Here is a 26,101-nt window from a genome sequence, read left to right on the forward strand (position 1 = left end):
TGTTGAGTTTGCATGTTGAAATGTTTGGATCATGTTCGAACACTAAGAATTCTTGCTGCATTCTGTTTCGACTGCATTCCGTTGCTACATTCTTTTTTTTACCTCTGGCAGCTATCATTCCAGACTTTCTGTTTTGATTTTTGCAAGAGAGGTGGAATGGTTGGGTTGATTGATAATTGGAGAGTTTGTGTCTTGTGATTGATGTTCATTGGTAATGTTAAGGTTGGCGTTGAAACACAAGAGGTTGCAGCAAAGATGTTAGCTGAAACTTTGCAGAAGCATAAGCTACGTGGGTTGCATGAATTTGCTTGAAATAATTCTCTGAAAATTACACTTTGGCCCCCCAAGTCTCTCCTTGTTCCACTAAGACCCAATCAATTAAATAATTTCTTCAATTTGGTCCTTGGTAATTTTAATTTGTGCAACTTCATTGCTTGTTTGCTTCAATTAACTACCATACTTTGCTTCAATTGCGCTTAAGACATGACTTTAGGGACTTTATGATCAAGTGAGCTTTGTTTTGCACATTTTTTTTAATTTTCTTAAATAAAGTGGTACCTTGACCTTTTTATTGTTTTGAAGCCATTTCTACTTCATTTGATTACCATCGCGAGGGAGGTATAACTTCTTTTATCTTTTTTGTCTCTCCTATGTGATCCAACGTGCTAAGTGAGAATTGCATGTCTAAATTGCTTTCCTTGCTTTTCTTTAGTTCCTTTATTTCATTTACTCTTGCTTTTTGTTAAGTTATTCTTTTATGGGGTATGTGTACACCTCTTGGCTTGTAATAGATAGGGCTTGGAGGAGCATTTGATGAAGACCTATTGAAGACGTGTGCCTAGCTAGCAAATGTAATAGATTTATTAGTTTGGTTGCTTACCTTTGTTGCTATGTGTTCATTTGCTTTATTAGGCTCTTGCATCTAGTCGAGCATGCTAAGTGTTACGTGCTACATGTTTATGAGTGTATGGCATGTCTACTTGCTTTCCATAGCCATGGATGCATGTGATGGATGAATGTACGTCACCACACTAGTCCAACGCTAGTTGTGGCTCATTTATAGAAAGGGCTAGTCCAATGCTAGACCCAATAGGCCATTTCCCTTTTCGTAGGTGCATATTTGCGTGTTTCACTTCATTTCACGCATTTTTCCTAGTTTCTCTATCATTTGACATGCCCCTCTAATCCCTTCCCTCTCACTTTAGGTTTTGCATATTCATGCTAGTTATAGGGTCCATTTGCTTGAGAGTCCTCTTTCGATAAGGGAAACGAGCGAGTGTGGCTCCAAAATAGCCTTAGCACGCTAGTTCTCCTTTCTAATCAAAGGGAAAATTGAAGTCACAAAGTTAGGACTCCCGTTCCCGTCTTGATGCATTCCCATAGGATTCATGTATTTTACTCATTCACTATCACATACACTTCTACTTTATATTCCAACCCTTTTTCCACATTCTCACTGCACACTACTTTAATTTTGCACGTTTTCACTCAACTACTTACACTTTATAATATCACTCGCACACATGCACTTTATGTTATCACACATACATTTTCACATTATTACTTTACTCACCTTATCTTGTACATCCATTTGCACACTTTCACTTACACACTATTGTTTTTATCACTTTTTCACTTCACACAAACTCACATTTTCACATGGCATACATTCATTTCACTCATTTTTACGTCATTTAGGATTATATGTGACCTCTCCAAAGGATCATTATTGGGCTTCACAATTAATGTGATTGGCACCACTCGACCTTTGAAGAGAAATTTCCCCCATCTCCCCCTAGGTCTAGGGTTTGCATTCATGTAGCACATCCAAATGTAATAAATTCTTTGGTTAAAACAAGAAAATCTTTGATTAAATCACGCAACTAGCCTTGGCTAGGTCGAAGGGGTGCCTTGGATTTGTATCCTTGCCTTCCCCTTCGTCAAATGTGACTCCCGAACCTTTTTCGCTGGTTTACGTGGACTAGGAGTCGTTTAAAAGGGGTTTCTTACTACTTTTTCCTATTTTTTCTTTAAAAATTCATTTTTAGGTGACTTGGTACACCTTAACTCATTACCAAGTGGCGACTCCAATTTTTTATTTCAAAAAACCCTTTTTAAACTATAATTTTGGGTCAAATCGTCGCATTCTCAAATCCCCATTTAGACCCACTTTTCTTTTAAATCACAATTCATTTTCCAATCACAAATTGAATCAAAAAATACATTTTTAAACCATTTTATTTATTTATCAAAAACGGGGCGCGACAAAGCAGACAGCCAAAACTTACCATTTGCTTCGTTTTACATTGTAACCCAAACACTAACAACAAGCAACAAAGAAGCAACAGCCAAAGAAACATCAAAACAGACATGTCTGTAATTTTAAGCCATTTTTCTGGGTTTGCCTATTCAAATACGCAAAGACTGATTGTAAACATTGAGCAGAAACTCATGGATTCATCGGGTGACTACTATAAAAAAACTCTAAACCCTTGTTCTTGATCATACCCATCTTATAGACTCCTACTGAATCATATCCTAGCAAATGAGCAACATGGCAGAATCACAGAATCAGCGAGAGCTCGAACCAGTAGCAAACATCAGAAAAACGACATCCAATGGCTTCATCTTTTGTGAAAACATGTTAAAGTCCACAAAATAAGAAAAAATCTTTACCTGAAAATGTTAGTGCGTTTGATTGACCTTGAAGTCTGCCCAGATAAGCATAAGGGTTTCAAAAAAACATGCTCGGGCACTTTTGCTGCAGAAATGGCTGATTTGTCGAGCGATCCTCTTCCTCCCGTTCTCAGCTTCGAAGTCTTTCTCAAAATTTTTCCAGATTTCCTTTGCTTCTCTCAGATCCTCCCTTTCTCTGTTCTTTTCTTTGCCGAGCCTGAAACTTCTTCTCCCCTTCAGCCATCACCAGAGTCCCTCTCTTTTTCCTGGTTTCTCTCCACCCGTCAACTTGGATTCTACCCTTTTCACCCTCTCTCGCGCTCCTTCTTGGCTGCGGCTATTCCTTTTATAGGAACCCAAAACCCCTAAACCCTCACCTCAAAGATGAGGATGAAGGGTTGGTTTCTACCAAAAACTTTAACCATCCGATCCATTGGGAGCCAAGAAAGAACCAGAAAAATCTCCCGTGAAAATGATATTATTTTTTTTCATGCTGCTGCATGTGCGGCCTTTTTTTTCCTTTTTTTTTTTGAAATAATAATTTAATAAAAATGAAAAAAATATTAAGTAAAGAAAAACAACAATTTAAATACAATCGGATAAAATGAACAAAACTAGGAATAAAATACAACAAAGCTAAGATTTTCCTTTTTTCTTTCTTTTTTTTTTGAGTAAATAACAGTAAACTCAAATCTAAGAGAAATAAAGCATATTTTTTGTGAATGATTTTCTTTTTTCAATAAATTTTATGGTAAAATGAGTTTAAAATAAAAATAAAAGACTAAAAGTAAATAAAAACTGATACGAAATATGGGCCGCTTATGGGCCATGTTTTGGACTGCAAGAGATTGAATCTTTTAGTAATAGTTAGTAGTTTATTTTCCAGATTTCTATTTTATTTGCGAGGAATAAATTCGGTCCAAGACCTCATGTTGAGTTGGATCCGATTTATAGAGTCTAGCCTCACCATTACTTAAGTTGGTTAATTAGCTTTTATTGGGTTATGTTGGGCCAGCTTAAAAGCCTTCATTGGATCGATTATAAGCTGACCATTAGATAGTGGATTTGATTAGTAGAATTGGCCCAAAGGCCTAGCCTAACTGAGTTAGGGTTTTCCCAAGTTACTTTAGGTTTTCAAGTTGTATGGCTATATAAAGCCAAGGCAAGAGACCTTCATGATCAGTTTTGAGCATCAATAAAATTGTGAGTTTTCACTTTTTCTCTTTCCAAGAGAGCCTCTTTGAATACTTGAGAATTAATCTCAAGTTGTTCATCGAACTTATCAATCAAGTAGTCTCCTTGATTGTGGCGTTCTTCTATCTATACTTTTGGTTCACTAAATTTGCTAGTCGTGGGTTAAGGAATCTCCTTAGTTCGTGGCTTGTGATTCTAGAAGGGTCAAAGTTCCGCCAAACATCCCAACTTGGTGTTCGTCTAGATCCGTCTCACATCAGTTGGTATCAGAGCTAGTCGACAACCACCAGGTTATATCCTTCTTTTCTTTTGTGTTTCGAGTCACATACTCTTGTTTCAAATCAGTTTGTGTGTCAATTCAAAAAAAAAAAAAGACTGTAGCATCGTACTGTTCATCGCTACTGTAGCGATACTGTTCACAGGCGCACTGTAGCGATACTGTTCATCACTACTGTAGCGGTACTGTTCATCCCCGAAAAAAAATTTATAACTTGTGTTTCTTTCTTATTTTGGTGTCTTGTTATATTGTTCTTGAAGTTTTGTGTTGGTTTAGAGTCAAAAAAAAAAAACAAAATCCAGCCGCTAGGGTTTTGTGCCGTCGTTGTGTTCTTGTATCTTGTTTCTTGCATGCAATCTGTCTTGTCATCTCTTGCTACTGTTTTGACCAGATCTTAGTCTTTTCATTGTGTTGTTGAGTCGTTCTGGTTGTGTAAAGCAACCACCAAAAGAAAAAAAAAAAAGAAAAGAAACACATTCAAGAGGCGAAAAACAAAATTCTGGTCGCTAGTTGTTTCTTAATACCGAAGTGTTTTGAACAAGAGGGCTGGGAATATTGTTTTGTTTTCCATAAAAAGGCTGATTACAATAGTTCTTGAATTCTTGATAACCTTACCTTGCTTCTTGGAACCCTTGATACATATCTTGATAAGGGGGATTGATACTTGAAATCTTGAAACTAAACAAACCTCCATTCTTGATCTTGAGTTGCGGCTGACCTTTGTACAAACACCACACAAAAATCTTGTGTCTTGAAGGTGGGATTCGAAATTCAAAAGAAAGAAAAGCATTCTGGTTGCACAAAAGAAAAAGAGAGAAAGAAAGAAAGAGGAACCAGAGTTGGATCACAAGAAATAAGAAACCTTCTTGAAATAGGCAACCTTCTTGACAAAGGAAACCCAAACCGCCTTGGATTTGCTAGGGCAAACCCTAGCCACCACCAAAGCTGTCCACTTCAGACTTCCCTTGCTTGAATTGGGGAAACCAGCCGCCAACACCAAAACACCCATAACCCAAAATCACCCACAAAAAAAAATTGATCCCAACTTCTAAAGAAAATTCGGCCGCAAGCAAAAAGTGGGTAAAGTCCTTCTAGGATACTAAATTTCCGCCATCTTGTTCTTGTGTCAATCGAACCTTGCGTTCTGTCCACACCACAAATTGGTATCTTGAGTCATTTTTGCAGATTGCTAAAAGTGTCCAAAAGGAGTCCGTCCTGATCTAGTCTTAGAGTCCTTGTCGAAGTCAAACTTCCCCAACATTTGAGTCACCCTTTTGCGGACTAAATCAGAAAAAAATTCCAGAAAAAAATTCTTGCTTGTATAATTGCTGTTTTGAGTCATCATTTAGACTTCAAATTTCCAGATTCTCATACACCACTTTTGGGGACAAACTTGGTTGACGTTTGGTTGAACTACTTGAGGGAAATTTCTGATTTCTTCAAGGGGGCAATCAAGGGTTTTGGAAGTGAATGGTGAGATCATTAGAGTGTTCTAAACACTTGAGGATACACGAGAGTGAGTGAAACACGTAAGGGAGCGAGTGAGGACTGTTCTACTAATTTTTGTTGAGTTTTGCAGGTAATAAAAGTATGAGACAAATGAATGCTCAACTGGAGCTTCACCATCTTGTGCCTAAAGGAGTAAATACTGTGGCATTGCGTGAGATAACTGAGCAATTGGAAATCATCAAAGCTCAAAAAAATGATTGGTTTTATACACGTTGCCATATCAAGGATAAAGTTTGCAGCTTAGCCATTGATAAGGGTTGTGAAGTTAATCTCGCAAGTACTGTTTTGGTTGAGAAATTGAATCTTCCAACCATTGATCATCTTCGACCTTACAAGTTGCAAAGTGATAGGGGTGATATTTGGAATACTAAGCACACACTTGTTCCTTTTCGTATTGGTCAATACGTGGATGAGGTGTTGTGTGATGTGGTTCCCATTCAAGTGACGCATGTGCTGTTGGGACAATGGTGGATGTTTAATCGCGAAGTCAAATATGATGGATATACTAATAAGTATTCCTTCACATTTAATGGCCGTCGTACCAGGCTTGTGTCGCTTAATTCTAAGCAACTTTGTATTGATCTAGCATACATGAAGAGTGAGCAAGAGCGTTATAGTATGAAAAAAGAGCTAGATGAGGGAATTGTGACTGAAGATGTAAAATTCGAAGGAGTTGAAAAGGAGAAAGAGGTTGAGAATAATGAGGGGAAAAAGTCAGCTACCGAGCATGAGAAAGAGAATAAAAATTCTAAGAGTAAGCTGATTGCGAGAAAGGATGTGAGATCATATGTTTTTTCTAACGATCTTAACTCTACTTTGTTTAGTGTTTCTACTTTTATGCAGGTTAAGCAAGGAAAAATTGAATTGATCTTGGCATGTTCTATGCCTAAATCCATTGGTGAATATCAAACTTTTCATGGATTTTGCATCTTAGGTGTTGTATCCCTTTGTCATCCATTGATGTTCAACTTCAACCATGAGCCTGATTTGCTTGTTGGGAGGAATAATGAAGTTTCAAAGGGAGTTTCTACACTTGAAACTTGTTATAAACTTCCTTTTTATTTCGTTAGTGATAATTCTTTCCTCATTGGTCCAAATTCTGATTCCTTACAACCTGATTTTATTCTTCAATTTGAAGGTTCAGAAGCTGCCTATCTCGATCTTACTCCATTTGTGCAAGATAGGCCATACCAACAACAACTTGCAATGAATTTTGTAACTTTGCAAAATCATGTCCGGGACTTTTCTAACCTGATTGAGCATCACTATGAAGATCCTTATCTTGTGAATGTGAATGGTAAGCTGTCAAGTGATTTTATACCTACAAATGCTAATCGTGTGATTTATTGTGTAGGTCCAAATTCGACCATTCATGACACAGGACTGATTAGAGAGCTTTGGAGTGGTTGGAGTCAAGCCTTGAGTTTCCCATGGTAGATTATGAGCATTTTCAAGCTGACCAAGAGACATGTGCACCGAATTACAATAATCATGACGTATGCAAGTATCATTCATTCTAAGAGAGCCAATATGTGGAGATTTGAAGTTTCATACTGCCAATTCTTGTAGTACTATTCATTTCCAAACACGATTTGAGGACAAATCTTTTTCAAGAGGAGGGGAATGATACGAAATATGGGCCGCTTATGGGCCATGTTTTGGACTGCAAGAGATTGAATCTTTTAGTAATAGTTAGTAGTTTATTTTCCAGATTTCTATTTTATTTGCGAGGAATAAATTCGGTCCAAGACCTCATGTTGAGTTGGATCCGATTTATAGAGTCTAGGCTCACCATTACTTAAGTTGGTTAATTGGCTTTTATTGGGTTATGTTGGGCCAGCTTAAAAGCCTTCATTGGATCGATTATAAGCTGACCATTAGATAGTGGATTTGAGTAGTAGAATTGGCCCAAAGGCCTAGCCTAACTGAGTTAGGGTTTTCCCAAGTTACTTTAGGTTTTCAAGTTGTATGGCTATATAAAGCCAAGGCAAGAGACCTTCATGATCAGTTTTGAGCATCAATAAAATTGTGAGTTTTCACTTTTTCTCTTTCCAAGAGAGCCTCTTTGAATACTTGAGAATTAATCTCAAGTTGTTCATCGAACTTATCAATCAAGTAGTCTCCTTGACTGTGGCGTTCTTCTATCTATACTTTTGGTTCACTAAATTTGCTAGTCGTGGGTTAAGGAATCTCCTTAGTTCGTGGCTTGTGATTCTAGAAGGGTCAAAGTTCCGCCAAACATCCCAACTTGGTGTTTGTCTAGATCCGTCTCACATCAAAAACTAACATAAAAAAATAAAATAATAGTAAACAAAAATACCCTAAAAATTTGGTGTCTACACAACCACTGTGGAGGTAAATGAGTAGTATAGCTATTATAAAATAATTTAATCAAAATAAAAGGGTATTTTAACAAAATATGAGGGATTTTACAACTCCATAGATCACAAACTTAATGTAATCCACAAGCTTAATTACACTTCAATAATCTACTAGCCACCCAACCGTTATAGTTACCTATCCTCTTGCGTACCAATGATTAATTACCTAGCCAACCTCTAATTGTCTTCTAGTATCTTGTAATATAATATCCCTTAACACATAACTCCAACTAGTTATGAAACATTATCACATGTACCGCACTAGCGGGTTCCACGTCCAATACATACTACTAAAATCACACGAACTAACTTATATCAGGAAAATGTCTTGGAACTTAACTCCCTTCTAAAAATAGCTAAAAAAAAATTCATTCTAGAAAATGTATGCACGGAATTAAAATAATGGCTAGAAAATCAGAAAACTTTGGTGTTCTCACACTCTCTCTTCTTACATAAAATCCGGGGTGTCACAGATTCTGTGATGTCTGGTTGATGAATTCCTTTGTTTGGAGAATCCTCAAATTCAATTTCCAAAACTTCCTCCCGTTCATCGGCAACCTCTAATTCCATGGTAAGCGATTGGTCATCTTTTAATAGGAAGGTCGCAAGTAGCGCTAACACCATATTAACTTGAATGGACTGAGGGCTGTTCTTGATGGTTGAACCACCTTCTTGCTTTTTCGTCCATCTTTATTATTGTTACTTGATCAACCCCCCTCCCATGTGTTAAACCTCCACAACAGCTCTTGTTTCTTCCATCATTGACACCTTCATTTTTGTGTCTTAGTCATCTATCAAGGATCAACACCATATGGGAATTTGGGATTCCTAGTGGTATGCCACTGATCTATACCAACGTTGATGGGTTTCACTGATCTGGGTACCCATCGCCTCTTCATGGTAAGTTGAGAATTATTAGTAATTGATTCTAGTGGATTCACATCGAGGTGCCTCTGTTTGCCCCATAACCTTTCCTTACGCCATAACTTACTACAACACTCCATTTTTTACTTGTGCATGGCAGAATTTTTAGTCAACTTTGCCGATTCTCTGACATTTATAGAGATTGAATCAAGCTATGAATTTTATACCGTAGGAAGCCCTATGAGTCTAGTTTCAAAAGCAACAAACGGAACTCAATTTCGATTTTCCTATATGAAGTTATAGCCAATTCCCCAAAGCTGCGTAGAGCTTCCTGCGAAAATTTCCAAATTTTCTAACAACTTGAGAATATGAAACATTTCTTAACAAAATTTCACTCCCTTGGGTCAAATTCAACCATTAAAACAACAAAAAATTTAAGGCAAGTAAGTTCAAATAAGAGCCATAAAGACAAGTAAAATTTTGGGGCCTCACATTCTCTCCCCCTTAAAAGAATTTCGTCCTCGAAATTCTAATATTTGCTCGTACAAAACTTGATGTTACAGGATTTTCCTCCAATTTCTAAGTAGCTTTCTCTTAGTCATAGTGCTAGCTACCACAAACTTACCTAGAGGGAAAATCTCATCGACGCAATGGCTAAGTTGAAATGCTAAGGAAGTTAAATGAAGGCGTCAAATTGTGCAAAGTGATATAAATTTACGAACTCGATAAAAAAGAAAATTCGTAACTATGAAACTTGGTTACTACTCCTACTTAATAGTGAAATAAAACACTATGCCTCTCTTCTCATGACTGCAATTAAATCTCTAGACATTTACTACCCTTTCTAATCACCTTTCCTTCAATAAATACAACTTACAACGTAAGACGTTCACCGCGTAACTACGAAACTTGGTTATTACTCTTACTAAATAGTGAAATAAAACACTATGCCTCTCCTCTCATGACTACAATTAAATCTCTAGACATACTACCCTTTCTAATCACCCTTCCTTCAATAAATACAACTTACTACGTAAGACGTTCACTGCGTATCCTCCCACAGATACAACTATTTCAAATAACATTACTAATTATTGATATGTCCACTCTTTCTTTTCTTCTTCCCTCTATCCTTCATAGTAAGTTCCCCTTTCACTAATCACTTTACTTTTTCCTTTAGTTTTGTGGGAGTTTCCTTCACCCCTTTTAAGTTGAATGCTAGAAGTGTCGTGAGATGCAACTTAAATAGTGAAATGCATCAACTTAAACTTATTTCGCACCTCCTCTTGTATTCCTTCGTATTTCTTTTTCAATTTCATGTTCTTGTCCAGTCACTCAGTTTTCTCCATATACTCTTGTTTCCATCGTTCTTTCTAGTATGCAACTCATTTTTTTTGGCACTCTATCTCTTTTCAACGAATCTTTATTTTCTCATGTCCACTTTCCAAATTCTTCGTATCACCAATTCATTTAAACTCAAATGAGAGTCTGCCAGACAAATCAAAGTATTCAAAGGAGAAGCTAATCACAAATCACAACTCTAACCAAATGCCTCTTACAGTTGTTGCTACCAAGTCATCCAGAGAAACTCATCTTGGCTATACTTAAAGAAGATAGGTGAAAAATCTAAACACAAGTAGGGGAAAATCTCAAGATACAATGCCACTTACATCTATCCCGGGTCCTTAGATCTCAAGTTCCACACTATACAATCTTTAATAGGGTTGTTCAAGAAAAATCAATAATCTTTTCTGCCCAATAGTGCTTTTTACGATTGTCAATTAGGGCGGCCATTCTATGTTTGCCCAGAGGTAGCATACAATATTAAAATCCAAACCCCTTTTCTCCGAAACTCCCATACGTAATCCAAAACTCTCAACCTCAGAGGGATAGGAATCAAGCTGATAGGCAAGGGTAGTCAATCTAGATCCAAACCTATCACAAGAGAAATACATAGGTAGTTGTAATTAGAATACATCAAAAATAAACACAAAACAAGGCCACACATTCATTGGAGCAATTAGACAGGTCTGTAGTGCTAACACCTTAGACATTTATGCACTTATTGATCCACTCCCATCAATTGGTTTAATTCATAGGTCAAATAGTAGAATTTTCTGCATCTTGACTTGTGCCATCAACATTTACAATAAATTCAATCGGAATATCGACCATCATCCTAATACTCTTAACTCTTTAGTACACTGGTACAGGAATCTAAAATAAGATAATTCACAACTCGAGTTGGCCAATCCCAAGAGTAAATTATCTACATTTGAGATTCTTACCTGACATACATATTTACCGTCCCCAATTACCATCATAAAGGTTTGACACCTATAACATTCATGATTCACAGCTTATGCTCAAAAGAGCACTTAGTTCTTTACACTCATTCACAAAATCTGAACCATAACACCACTTGGCCCAAGCTCACCCCGCGCAAAGACCACACGAAACAGTTCTGATACCACCTATGACGACCTCACCTTCCCCTAGGCATACCCCAGGGTTTAGCGGACCACCTGTCTAGCTCTCGCCAAGACTCACTCACTTCAATAAAACAAGTTACAACTTCAAAAAAAATAAAGGAAACAACAATTGTCAAGCTTAAAAAGTACATTCATACTTATTTCTATCTCAAACATTCATACATATCCAAATATAACAAGAGATTCAAGTTCTAGTTGCACTTCTAACCCTAATCGAGCACTAGTGCTAGTAGAATTACAAACGTTAAATGTCTAGACAAAACTAGCCTTTCCACCTTCACGCCTATGCTCGTACCCCTTGTAAGGAAAACAAAAACTAATAGATTGAGCCAAATCTCAGTGAGATTCCAAAACATCATGCAACCCAAGTAACGAGTTGACCATTGTATAAAACTTGAAATATCAAAGTAGCGAGCATAAGAGTTCATAAAACTGAGCAATAACACTTCAAATAGCAAATTATTAGATATCCAACATTTCCAGATAAAAGGATACAGTCTGCTCTCGGGAGCAGGTTCCATAGCCACTTGTTCAAAATCAGTTGACACTCCGTCGACCCTAAAATCATAACAAGTCCAGTAGAGCACAACTTAACTCCAATCCATCTACTATTCAAACCCCCTACCTGGCCCGAACTCCAAGATAAACACTTGTGGTAATACTTGAGCATACCAATTAGTCAAGGAGATAACACTCCACTCGACAAAACTAGAGACCCATGGTTCGTTATCTAATCGACCAAGCCCTTGTCGGCTCGAATCGATTAACTAGCCAGTGGGGTTTGGGTTCCCAAGCAGTCAGTATAGTCAATGAGATAACATCTCCAATTGACTTAATCAAGATAAAAGTACGGAGACGGAATGAGAGACACCTCCCACTCGGATTGAGTGTGGTACATGCTATCGCTCAGCACTTACAAGTCAAGCATAAGTACAAATACAAGTACAGGTCAATCAAGTTCAAGCAAGTACATGATAATTCAAGAAGGGCAGGACGAGTGCGATAAGGTAGCCCTGACCAAGTCACAAATAATGCCTAGCATGTCACATTTCCAAGCATTTCAAGTATTTCAATTCAATATACAGGTCACATGCAAATCAAGTTACTTGTACATGCATGAATGACATATCAAGTGTTTAGTTGAGTTAGGTCAAGTGCGATAAAGTACACACTCGCCTATGAAATGTCAAATTTGGTGTTTAGTAAATTTCTAGCAACAATGAGCAGGGAACATGCAGCTGGAAACTCACAATGATTTACTACTTTCCAAAACCAAGTTTAGGTTCAACTCCCTGGTCAGAGTCAAAATCTGCGATAAAATATCGTATAGCAACTTGAAATCGATTAGGGTTTCAAAATATAGGAGTTTCGCTTAAACAAAACCAAGTAAATAGAACTCATTTAAGTAGTTCTCATTTTACTTATCAAACCCTAGAAAATTCATGCTCACTCTTTTAGGTTCGATAAAGAAACGATTAAAACGTTTAACTTCGTAACTTGGTATGAAAGAACTAGGAAATCGTATTTATAGTGGTCGCGACTTTCGCCTTTTAGAAGGGTACGGGTTTTTGGTAAAATTCAGCTTATATACTCCTATTAAGGAAAACTTGAGTACCCTAAACAATCTAAATTCAATTCAACCACAAATCACGGCTCAAATTCCAAGTTCGCTCGCTTATCCTACGGAAGGAAAATTTGAGCAACATACCCTTTGTATTTATCCATTTTTCTAGCCATTTAAGGTTCCATGTTTTTCCTCAAATCAACCCAATTCAAACACCACAAGTAAGCATGTCAAGATAGCTCTTCATCTAGGTTTAAAACCATCAAATGGTAACTCATTTCTAACAAATAATCATCCACTACCAATGCTGGAAATTTCTTGACAAAACTGAAAATTCATCTGTTGGAGCTAAAAAGTCACAATCATGCTACTAATCACCTCACAAATCCATATCAAAGCTCAATACCAACATATTAGAGATAAACATCATAAATCAAAGCTGAAAAATCACAAACCCTACCTGAAATTCGCTAATTTTCACCAAATCTAGAGTATCATCCATAATATTCCAAGATTCAAGGCATATACTCCATATTTTGCTAAAATAAGAAAGAAAAAGGAAGTTTTAAACTTATACCTTCCAAAACACTTGAAAAAAGTGAAGAACCAAGCTATTCTTCCCAAGAAACTCTCCATTCCTAGCTTACTAACTCCCTTGGTGCAAGTTTAATCGGTTTAGATCTATGGTTTCAACTCAAACAAGGCAAAATCCAAGGTAGGAATGGAAGTTTTTCTCCTCTCTTTCCCTCTCCAAGTTTTCAGCCAAGCCAAGCAAGAAATGAAGAAAATGTAGCCAAAAAGAAAGATAAGAAGAAAGGAAATATCTTGGCCGACACTTGTCGCTCAAGATTTGCTTTCTTTTTTTCCTTTTCTTTGGTCAATAATGGTGGCTGCCTTAAGGGTTAATTTAGGGGAAATTAAATGAAAAAGGAGATTAGGGTAAGAAAGTAGCGGTCAAGTGGGGTACTCAACGGTAACAAATGGCGCGCACGTCAGTTCAAGCCTATTTTCCTTAACTCTCTTGTACTTTTGTTTTAACTTATTATTAGAACTTCTAATCACACACTTCCTCTTACTTAATACACGCTCTTATCTACCAAATATAGTACACACACTTCACCAAGTGATCACATTACCAAAATGCACCAAAAAAACCCTAGCATGCACCATTCCTTTAGAAATATCATAACTTGAGTTATAAATGTCAAAAATTCATACAACTTAGCCTGTTAAAAACTAGACTTCAAAGACTAATAATCTTTAGCAGACACCTCAAAGAGATTCTGTGACAGCCCCACCTCACCCTAAGGCGAACCAAAGGGGTCGGCAGACCGCCTGCCCAGCTCTCGTCAGAACTACGAAGTTGAATCACGTAAACCCGATATAGTGCACAAACGAATCCCCAAGAAAACAATCAATCGAAGACTACTAAGTTGAGAAGCATGAGATCTACACCGTAAGATACCATCTCAAATGAATACACTTAATGTACATGATGAAACACTTATATACATTCATGGAAAATTGTACAACTAAAAGCGGAATACTTCATTAAAAGACAATTAGGGTTTTGATTACACAAGAGCTAACAAATAAACGTTTTACACCCGCTCAACCCTTTTTGCAAAATCACGGCTCAAAGTGTGGTTCCTGTAGACACCAAAATTTTACTCTTTTATTTATTTATTATTTTTGTTTTAATTTATCTCATAATTTCATCGTAGACATTTTTTAGCATTTTGGACATCAAGTCTTTTAATTTAGTTTTATTTGTTAATTTGACTCATTTTTATTTTGGCTTATTTGTCTATTAATTTTATTTTAAGACATTTAAGCATTAAGATTTTTCGAAAAAAAAAAAGATAATTGCTCACAAAAAAAATATTCTTTAAATTTTTTAGATGCAATTTATTTATTTTGTAAAAAAGAGAAAAAAAAAGAGAGCTCATGCACCATGCTGCACTTGATCCAAGCTCCTTCTTAATATTTTATTTCAAGGCAGTAGCATGAAACGGAAAAGAACAGAAATTTGCAGCGGTTTCTTTGATCCCAACCTTATCCAAAAACTGCCATCCAATGGCTCGGATCTTTGGTAATAATCTACCCTTCATTCTCACCTTTGAGGTGAGGGTTATAGGGACTTAGGGATTCCTATAAAAGGAGGAGTCGCAGCCAGAAGCAAGGGGGGAGCGGCTAGGTTTAGAAAAAATGGAGCAGGAGTGAGGAATAGAGAAAGCTTATGGTAAAAAGGAAGAGAAAACTGGGTTGAGGGCTGGACGAAAAGAAGGGGTGACGGCTGAGAGAGGAATCAGCAGAGGAAAAGAGAAAAACTAGAAAGGAAAAGGGAGAGCCGAGGGTAGAGAGGATCTGACGGCAGCTAAAGGGAGGTTTTTATAGAAAACCAAAAAAGTTGGCGGCTGGGTTAAGTAGAAGAGCGAGAGAAACGGGGTGGCGGCTGAGTGGAGAGAATAGAGTGAATAGCGGCTGAGGAAACTAAGCGAGAGAGAGAGCTCCAAGGGAGAAACCGAGAGAGAATGGAGCCGAGAAAAGAAAAATTATCGATAGTTTCTGAAAAGAAAGAAAAACAAAGGCAACGGGACAGCTGGAAAAGGATGGGAGGACAGAAAAGGGTGTCACGGGAAAATAGAAAAAGGGAGAAACAAAAAAAGGAAGCAGGGAAGAGGGAGATTTTCGTAAGAAAGGCTGGAGGATCGAAGCTGAAAAACAAGGAGAAAAGGATCCGCAGCTCATTTCCCTCGGATTGTGGTGGATTCCAGTCAGCTACTTCAGATTCCTATCAACAATCCAGTTCTTGTAGCAGCAAAATAGGTAATCCTCAACCTCTTCCCGTACGAAACCCTTGAATGTGGCTAGGAGGTGCGAAAGATTGTTTGCCTGCGAGTTTACCCCTTTTATAGCAATTTCCTCGCATGTTACTTGTCTTTTACAGTCTAAAGCTATTTTCTTTTGTTGTGTGTTTGGGTTTCCCTTTGCCGTTTGGGGGTATTATTTTTGTTTCCATGATGACCGAGGTTTCTCTGCTGATGGTATTACCTAGATTTCTCTTGCCCTGCTTAGGATTGAAGGAACTGATTAATGTTTTATTTCGTTGTGAGGTGAACAATGTTGTACGGGCCTGTTTTCAAGTGATGTTTCATGATAAGGCTATGGTGATTCACACAGGAATCTATCCTGTTCTGTTGACCTATTATGCCTAGAGAAAACCCAATGAAAGTGTAGCAAATCCATGAATAATAGCTCAGTTGCAAGATTTTTTGTAAAAACCATCGCTTCCCTCCCCTTGTATTTCGAATTTGTTTATGCTGACTTCAATGTTTCTGCTGTTTCCAAAAATGGTGATAAAGGTCCAAACTTTGAGTCTCTGTTCACCTTTTATGGCGATGCTAAGCTTGTTAGAGGTCATGATAAGTCAGTAAAGATGTATAGTTCAGTTGCTCCAACTGGCGCTTGTGATTACGTCTAATTAGTTTTAGTTCTGTATGTGTATAACCTGTTTTCTTTTCTTTTCCGCTAGGTTCAGTGTTTGGTAGAGGATTGGGGTTGCTTTTCCTATTAAAATGGCATGTTGTGGTTTCATTCCTTCCCTTGGCTATGATGTGAATCTCCATTCCTGGTTCGCTAGTTTACATTTGACGATCTGTGTCTCCGTCTCTTCATGGGTTGCCTGCGTATCTTTGTCCTAGAGATTCTGTTTACAAAAGCTAGGTGGTTTAATTGATGTTCTTGGCAATTATAGTAAAAGGTTGGGAGGGTATTTCTTGTTGGAATCTCAAGCCGTAAATAGTTGAAAGTTGCAGAAGCTTGCGGGCATAAAAGTTGCAGAAGAATAGCTCCAGTTTGCAGAATGTTTCTTCGTAGTATTTGCATGAAACTTCGCATGAAATTCTTCCAATTATTTGCATTGTTAATGGATGTTCAGCCATGTTTAATTGGAGTAATTTCAAAGCTATTGTATGAATCTGCTTTGCTGAAATTGCAGAAACTTGTGCATGAAAATATGCAGCAGAACCTTGCCGAGAGCTTCATCAGTTGCTGAAACTTTGTTGTAATATGTTTTCCCACGTTAACTTGCATTGAGTGTGCATGAAAAACTTTCAAAAATTGCTTTTTAACCTCCCAAGCCCCCTTTTGTTCTACTATGGCCTTACTAATTGAACAACTTAAGCAATTTCATCTCCTTAACGTGTTGTCTTCTTAGGCAGGTTTAATTTGATTATTAGGGTAGAACATGCATGAATTTTAGGATAATTTTTGAAGGTTTAACAATTGTTAATAGATGTATAGCGTGCTTTGGATTTTTGAGGAATTTTGAATAATTTGTTGTGCAAATATGATAAATAGGTCTTAAAGTCCTCTTTTGTAAAGTCTATCATTCGATTTTGGTAAATGCCGCTTTGAGTCACTAATTTTAGTACCTAATCTCAGTTTTTTTTATTAGGTTCTTTTCTGCCCTAATTTCCTGAATATAGATAATTTCTTTTATAAAATACTTTATGTGATTCTTTTTTAGTGTTCAATTTCGTTTTTGTGTTTAAGTGTCATTTTTGTGTTTAATTTTTGTTTCATGTAATTAATTATTAATTAAAGTGATGCCTTGACCCTTTTTATTATTTTGGAGGGTAAACGTGTAATTTCACTTCATTCGGGTTCCAACTCCAGGGAGGTACACCCTATCCCTTATTTCTCACTTTATTTGACCCTACTTGCCCTATGTGACTTTACATGTGATTGCGTGCCTTTTGAATGCTCTATTATTATTATTATTATTTTATTTATTTGTTTGCTTTATTGGCTTTAGTTTTGTATATTTATTTTAATTTAATTTGTAATTATTCAGGGAGAGCGATTAAATGCCAAAGTTGTAATAGTTAGGTTATTATTTTATTTATTTTATTCCGTTTCCCCTCTTAGATTGTAGTAGACTTCCCCCGAATGTAATAGTTAGGGCTTGTGTGTTATGTGCTTATGTATGCCTATGTGTTTATCGCTTTCCTAGGCCTTTGCATTTAGATGAGCATGCTTATGTGATATGTGCTACATGAAACTAGGTGCTTTGCATGTCTACTTGCTTTAATATTACATCTGATTATGTGGATGGAATGTACGTTACCGTGGCTAGTCCAATGCTAGTCATGGTCTTCCCCTCGAGCTCTCACAAGTCCAATGCTTGTGAATGTGCGTTAGTTAAGGGCTAGTCCAACGCTAGGCCCTTAGGAACCATCCGCATGTTAGATCATGATTGTGTGATAAAATCACTTCATCTCATGCATATTTTCACTTTTAGGGTCTTTATCATTTTTTGCATGACATCTCTCCTTATACGTATATCCTTTCCCCCCATATTTTCCCTTATATGTATATTACTTACCCCTTTGTATGAAACATGACATTAGACTTGCATTTCATTTAAGCATTAGACCTAGGTTAGTACATTTGCTTGGTTAGACTAGGAAAAACCCCTTGCGTATGGGATATGGACGAGTTTGGCTTTCTAGCCTTAGCACGCTCGTATTCCTTCTATTAAAGGAAACATTGAAAGTCACAAGTATAAGTCCCCCGCACCTATTATGATGCATTCCTTTAGGTCATACACATTTGTATATTATTATTTTCTTTACTTTTTCTTTTCTTTCGAGTCTCATGACTTGCATTATTCGTGACTTCTTCGAAGAGTCTTTATTGGGTGTCACAATTAATGTGATTGGTACCAAGTAAGCTTTGAAGATACATTTCGACCCTCCGACACCCTCCTAGGTCTAGGGTATGCATTCATATAGAACATCTAAATGTGATAAATCTTTAGGTTAAAATAAGAAAATCTTTGACTAAATCGCGCAACTAGCCTTGGCTAGATTGAAAGGGTGCATTGGATTCTTATCATTGCCTTCCATTTCTTCAAATGTGACTCCCGAATCTTTTTCTCTGATTTTCGTAGACTTGGAGTCGTTTAAAAAGGGTTTTCTACTTTTTTCTTTAAAAATTCATTTTTAGGTGACTTGGTACACCTTAACTCTATACCAAGTGGCGACTCCATTTTTCATTCAAAAAACCCTTTTTAAACTATGTTTTGGGTCAAATCTTCGTATTTTCATGTCCCATTTAGACCCATGTTTTTTCAATTTCTTTTTAACTCAAAAATTTATTTTTCAATCAAAAATTGAATCAAAAGCCATTTTTCGAAACTAATTTATTTTATTTAAAAAAATGAGGCGCGACAGTTTGGCGACTCCACTCGGGACTTAGAGAGTCCGAGCAAATTTGATTTAGTTAATCTTTTTCTTCTTTTAATCTTTTCATATATAGCATTTGGATGTTTAGGGTTGTATTTTTCCTTTTCTAGGATTTGTATTTCGCGTGTATCAACTCACTCCCTCACACATTTGCGTACGATTGATTTGATGGATGAATGGTTTATTTATGTGATCCCGCGCTTTGCATTGCATTTGGGTGGGGGGATATTACCCTAGAGCCTTGCATTGGTTCTTGATCCCTCCCCTCAAAAATAGGAAGCACCTCATACGTGCATGCATAGTCTTATTTACCCTATTTTTTTTCTTTTCTTTTTTCGTGGGCGTTTCCCACACCTCCTTGTAGGATTAGGATCGATTGTCTTGGGTAGGCGGATGGTGTGCTCTGCGCCCATAGCGCTACCTAAGGGATCACTCGAGCCACCGATCGAAGGCCCTGGGAGTGATGACCCTTCGCCTTTAGGTCTGAAGACTTAGGAGCCGAAACCTTATCGAGTCTAGATGCATTAGTGAGTCAAACCTCATGCATCCATATTAGAATTGCCTAGAGTAGAGTCGACCTTATCCTGAATTAGGGACACTGGGCACGAGGGGAGGGATTCCAACCCTCTTTCCTTATTTTGCTTTCTATATTTTATTATTTGATTGCCACAACATGTTATGTGTTATTTATTGAACTAACTTTCCTTGTCTCTTGTCTTTTGCATTCACAAACGTTTGGAAATAAGAGGCCTGACATGATCTTCTTTTAGGACCTACCCTTATAGATAGGTTTAGAAATTCTGATATATTTTATTCGTAAATTAATAATGGCATATCATTTTAGGCCTACCCTGGTATATAAAAGGTTTCTTAGGTCACGTTTCATTGCATATTTTATTGCTTTAATGAACTGGCATCATGCATAAGCCCTAGAAGGGAATGCCATTTAGGGGATTCCGTACTAGGATTAAACCGCCCTGTGTCTCGGATGTGACAGCCCCACCTCCCTCTAGGGCGTACCCCAGGGTTCGGCGGACCGCCTGCCCAACTCTCGCCGGAACTCAGTCGTTCACTACAATCCTTAAATGAATTACAATATAAATCTCAAATATACATCACATGGTCCACAAACATACATCCAAGTCTCCAATAATTACATGTCATAAGCGAAGCGGAAACGATTCTCAACTATACATAAAATGATTCCAAATCCAAATTATACAAGATATATGCCATCCAGTCACGTGAACAAGTCCTACAAGTCCTTCCTTCGCCACCAGCCCTGTGGAGGGGAATAAAATATTTTTGGGGTGAGCTAGAAGCTCAGCGAGTAACCATTAAAATCAGTAATCAAATCGGTTTCACAATAGTTCATTTCAATGATGTCATAAATCAAATGATAAGTCCAGAAACAATTACAGCATTTACAATACATTAAAATGGAGTATCAATAATTCAAGAAACATTGTAATTTACAATGGAAAGCGATAGCAACATTCATGAAAAAGATACGTTCGTTCTCCTGACATTTCCTCCTTCCTTCAAACTTTTGAAAAATGCATTTTCGTTTCTTTTGTAAATAAATGCCTCGCTCATTTGGTCATTCATTTCATTCACCAGACTCCACCAACCTCCACCAACCTACAAAGGTAATATTTGGGTATACCAAAACGTTCACCCAAGTCCCTAATCGCCTGACCGAGACCGTTTCTGGCTCGAGACGACCGGTAACAAGGGGCAATGGCCAGTTCAGCCCAAAAGGCTTACATCATGCGCAACTAACATTTCAATAATTAAATCCTTGAAAATTGCACAGTTATTTAGGTCGAGTGCGATAAAGTACACACTCGCCTAGAAAGCTCGTTTTGGAAATCATTCAAAACACTTAACACGTTATCAATCAATAATACAAGTCATGAAGTCAAGAAAATATAGCAAATAAGGAACACTCATATGCAAGCACACATGATATGCAAGAAAACAGTTCAAAAGTAACTTTGGAAACAGTTTAAAGGTAAATAATGCAAGAAAACGGTACAAAAGTAACTTTGGAAACAGTTCAAAAGTAAATAATGCAGGAAACGGTTCATAAATAACTTCAGAAATAGTTTGAGGTCACTCACCTCCATGGCTCAGAAATCATCCATCATATAACATTGCCTTGCTCAAATCCAAGTCTTAGATCACAAACTCAAAGCAATCAAACCCTTTAAAACTTCGGACAGCACTTCCCCTAAATTTGCTTACTTTCCCAGCCATCATGGCTTCATTATATCTTCAGCCAGTCCCAAAGGTACACATACAACAACAAGTTCATCCAATAGCCATTCAGCAAGCTCCAAGTAATACGAGTACAATTCAAGCTAGGGAAAAGTTCGGAAATGAAAGTTAAGCTCAAAACCAGAAAAACAGTTTTGACGTCATTTTACGGTAATGGTACCAAAGGCGATACGATTGTCGGATGAAGGTGCAAGATACACCGTTTCAAAACTAAGAGATAGGGCTACAATATCACAGAATGTCACTCAACCCATTTTTGAGTGCAAACAGGTCAAAAATGCAAGATACCACATCAAAAACGTAAAACAGATTCACCAAAACGCATTCTAGCGGAAACATCATAACTCAGGCTCTACAAGTCCAAATCCAGAAATTCCAAAACCAGCTGAAAGCTAAGAAACATGGATAAATTTCATTAGAAGACATCAACAACCAATTCGGAAGCATTCCTGACCAAAACAACCAATTACAGAAGCAATTCCAAAATTCGGCTAAAACCAGGGTAGGAAGGGTAATTCTGTCTTTTCTCAAGCTACGCTACTCCGAGTGACCTGAAATTTTGCAGGCACCTCTAAAATATTATTACCTATAACTTTAATGAAGACCACTCAGTCCAGTTCTCACCCTAACGAGGTCAAATTTTCCAAAATAACTCCAGATTTTCTAGTTCGAAATTCACTGCGGAAATCAACTAGCAGTCCTGCTTTATTCACTCATATCGCAGCACACACAACTCCAATTCAGGTAATTCCAAAGCCATTTGAAAGCTAAGATACAGGGATAGAATTCTTAATAAGACATCAACAACCAAATCGGTAGTATTCCCAGTCAAACTACCCAATTACCAAAGCTGATTACTATTCTCGGATAGAAACAGGGTAGCAGGGGTATTTCAGTCTTTTCACAGGCTACCGAGCTTAGATTCGGCTGAAAATTTACAGGCAACTATAAAACCTCATTCTCTACAACTTTTATGTTTTGTGCTAAGGCCAATTCGGCCTCTAACCTGGTCAAACAGAAACGGGCAGAATTGAGGAAATGAAACCCTAACTGGAAATTTTTGCATTCAAGTCAGAAATTTTCCACTAAAACATCTCTTTAGCTATCACAAGTCATTAATTTAACAAAATCAAGAACAAAGAAAGGATGGCTAGACATGATACCTTGAAATATCAAGAAAGGTAATGGCTTAGGGGTTTTTCTTCCAAAACAACTCCACCAAGAGCTTCAATCTTCCTTAGCTAGCAAGTTTTATGGAGTGGTTTGCAAATTAATCGGTTAAAACTCAAGATTTGGACAAGAAATTGAAGTGGAAGATGAAGGAATTTTCTTTCTTTTCTCTCTCTCTAATTTCAGCCAAAGGAGACAAGAAAATGAATGAATTTTGGTCAAAAATCTGATTTTATTAAAGTTACCAATCTTGGTCAAAGTCCAACACCTTTTTGATTAGCCAATCACAATTAAGCTTATGAACTTCATTGAACCTTTAGGAAGTTTAGCAATTTATGATTAACCAAAAGTCACACTATGGCCCCAACTTCTTTTAATCTTTACAATTAACTCCAATGAGTTGTCAACAATATACCGCATTTACCGCACTAGCGGGTCCCACATCCATAACGCACTTCAAATTTAACGTGGACTAACTTGTATCAAGGAAATGATTTGAAAACTATATTTCCTTATAAAAATGTATAAAAAATGAATATATTGAAGAAAACAAACTTAGAGACAAGAAAACAAAATAATGTCGAGAAAATATATAAAAATTTTCGGTTTCTCATACTCATATTTTTCGGGGCGTCACATCGGATATATAATCCAATGAGACTTGCACGTTTATATTTTTTGTACTGTCCGAAGGGGTAGTGCATGAGGTAAGGTAGGATCTGATCTTTTCGAAGACGGCAAATTCACTGAATAAATTAATCGAGACATTGCAATCTCTGTTACACATCATCTTATGTGTTGACCAAAGCAGGCAATCCATTCGGACTTCGTCCTCATTTTTTAGGACAAAGGTCTCTTCTCACTCCAAATTTTTCAAATCATTTTTCACTCAATCAGTTGATCGGATTCATCAGGTATTGTATGGTGCCTACCCTAAAGGATTGCATTTTCATGTTAGGCCTACCCTTGGCATAAAAGGGTTCCCCCATAGGACATGCTTACCGATTTTACAATTTTGTTTACTAATTTTGGGTATTTTTCTTTTATTTTTTCCCCCTTCCCCTGCATTCATAAAAATATTTCAAGAAGGTGAAAATATTTTTCTATATCTGATAACCATTTTGATCCAATAAGGTTTGAAAATTACAAGTATTACTTGATTCTTGGGCAGGCCTTGCAATGAAAACATGAAGGATCTATCTGGAAGCGTTAGGCTAAAACCTCTAAGAGATTTCATAATTGTTTTTCAAAGAAAAATTCTGTATATTTGACTTGTTAATACATTTTGTTCCAAAAGAAAAAGAGACAAAAAGTGTATATATGTGGAGCTCTTTAAAAGTTTTCTCTCCTCATTTGCATTATAATTGGACGAGAAATTTTGTTTTAGACAACTATTGTTTTGTATATAATCATGTACATTTCATTCTTTCTTTTGCTCATTGGAGATTTCATGATGAATTTTAAGAAATATGACCAAGTTGAGATTTTTCAACCTCTTGCCTGAAATTCACAAGATTAGTGATCCAAACTGTACAATAAGATTGCTAGGGATTAAAAGAAACCACTCAAACTGAGAGGTCACTCAAAAGGCCCAATGAGATACCTTTTCTCCTTCACTATACAATCCCTATTTTGCCCACTTTTATTTGCCCCCTCCAAAAAAAATCAGTCGCATTGATTGATAAATTGCAAATTGGGGCAATCTTGGCTTGAAAATGCCCATTGTGTTTAATCAGATTCTATCCACATCTCAGTGAAAGCAAAAATGTACATTATTCTTATTTGTTTTGAAAATTTGGAATGATACTTCAAGCGTTCGTTTCTCTATCTATACAGATTTTATCATTTGCTCTCCCATTTGAGTTTTTGAAAGAATAATTTTGTTTCGAATAAGAGCTTTAATGATCACTACCCTACATTGGAAAATTCTTAGATATCAAAAAGGGAGTGGATTTTAATGACCATTTCGTTACTTTGGTTGTCATGAGGTGTAAGAATGATACTTTGGCCATCGTTTCTACAACCTAAACGCTGTTTACCCCTTTCATCCTCATTTGAGCTAAAATAGGTGGTTCTTTTCAAAAGCACTTACGATCGCAACCCACATTGGGGAAGGAGATTGGAGAATTTTGTGAAAAAGGGCAGAAAAAGGCAAAAATGCTAAAACCAAAAAGGGAAAGAACCGCAAATTGGGGAGATTCGATTTTTACCTGGGTTTCAATTTTGAAAAAAAAGAAGAAAGAAGGGGAAAAAGAAGAGTTTTGTCCAGCGGATCACCTATGGATCAACAAGGGTCTTCCTCAGTCAGTTAATTCAGATACAGGCAAGAAATTTCGCATTAATGAAAGTTTCCTTTCAGAGTTAATGTAAGGAACGGAATGAAAAGTTAGGTCATCTTCTTTTTCAGTCAAACCTTCTATCCCTAGTTCTCCCTTTTGAACATGCAGAATAAATCATTTTGTTTGGCAACCCCTGAGGATCGCAAACCCCACACTGGGACAAGTTTGAGTTGAAAAAGAAAGAAAAGTCCCAAGAGGTGAAAAGTGATAAAGCAACAAAATCAAAAGGAAAAAGAACCTCGGTTCAGCATAAACTGGAGCGAAATTTTTGGAAAAGTTCAAAAGAATGGCAGAAGGACAAAAAAAGAGAACAAAATGAAAGAGAAAAGAGTCTCAATTAAGAATAAACTGGGGCAAGTTCTGATTTAACCCTAAAATAGGGTTGGCGCAATAATGCGATCTTAGATCATTCAAACCGTTTTTGAAATCCGCTTTCAAACCTTAACCTTTCTAAGCACCCCACCTGACCCCATTACAAAAGCCGGAAGCCCTGACTTTTGTTCTTTGCAATATCTCTGTCGAGAAATTTTCTAAATTAATTGGCAAGTGATGCTCACATATTGATGTCAAGAAATTTTTTAGATGTATTTTTGAATTGATTAGATGACGTTGACACTGCTCATCATGTGAAAGTCCGCAAGGGCGCATTTGAAAAGAAAAGAAAAGGCAAGCAAAATGAATGCAAAAAAGAGTTCGATACTGAAAGTCCTCGTTAAGTAATGATAAAAGTCAAACGAAGTCCAGGATTTTTCGAGTTTAAAATAGGGGCAATTTTGGAAAATTACGATCTTCGGTGCAACGTCCTTGAAAGTCTTATTCTTTAACTATCGTTTTCAAGCCATATTACAAGCTCATAAAGTCCATCGTTGACTTATCCTTCATGACAATTCAAAGTGAGGATTATACTTCTGAGGAATCCATCAATCATTTGTGATCTTAAGGCTATAACATGTTTCCACATGTTTAACTATCATTTCTGCCCACATGTTAGAAGCCTAAAAAGCTTATATGTGACTAAATTTTCTTAAGAAATAAGAATGACAAACTATTTGCTTTCACTAAGATGTGATATGGAATGGATTACATACCATTGGGCACAAGAAT

This window comes from Coffea arabica, chromosome 9c, assembly GCF_036785885.1.
Source record: "Coffea arabica cultivar ET-39 chromosome 9c, Coffea Arabica ET-39 HiFi, whole genome shotgun sequence".
NCBI lineage: Eukaryota > Viridiplantae > Streptophyta > Magnoliopsida > Gentianales > Rubiaceae > Coffea > Coffea arabica.